This window comes from Arachis duranensis, chromosome 9 (genome assembly GCF_000817695.3).
Source record: "Arachis duranensis cultivar V14167 chromosome 9, aradu.V14167.gnm2.J7QH, whole genome shotgun sequence".
NCBI lineage: Eukaryota > Viridiplantae > Streptophyta > Magnoliopsida > Fabales > Fabaceae > Arachis > Arachis duranensis.
In genome coordinates, this window is record NC_029780.3 from 1,980,736 (window position 1) to 1,981,093 (window position 358).

Genomic DNA, 358 nt, shown 5'->3' on the forward strand with positions numbered 1-358 from the left:
TGAAAAAAGATGGCTTGAAAAAAAATTGAACTTCCTCAAACTACGGCATAAGATATTTATGTTTCCGAGAATTCTAAATGCATAAACTTAAAAAACTTGAAACTTGTGTATTCTTTAGAGCACTCATTAGACAAACCCATATAATAACAATGTAGACTAAACAAACCTTAAGAGAACGTAGTTTGCTTTTGCAATAGCTTATGAAAATCAAGAGAAAACAAATAAATAATGCACAAAAGGAAAATCACAAGCAATAGATACTTTTCTAAATCAAGTAACAAACAGTAACATTTGGATAGCTAGTTCTTCAGTTCTTCACAAAACAAACTCTGATACAATACAAAATGACAATGGAATT

At 29.1% G+C, this 358-nt stretch overlaps 1 protein-coding gene across 1 annotated transcript in view; it reads right to left on the minus strand.

Moving 5' to 3' along the window:
• Window positions 1-222: 222 nt before the first annotated feature.
• Window positions 223-358, minus strand: part of LOC107464071 (protein TIC 20-I, chloroplastic) — a gene marked incomplete in the record, with an annotated part of 2,634 nt that continues 2,498 nt past the window's right edge. The window contains 1 exon segment of the mRNA XM_016082975.3: window positions 223-358.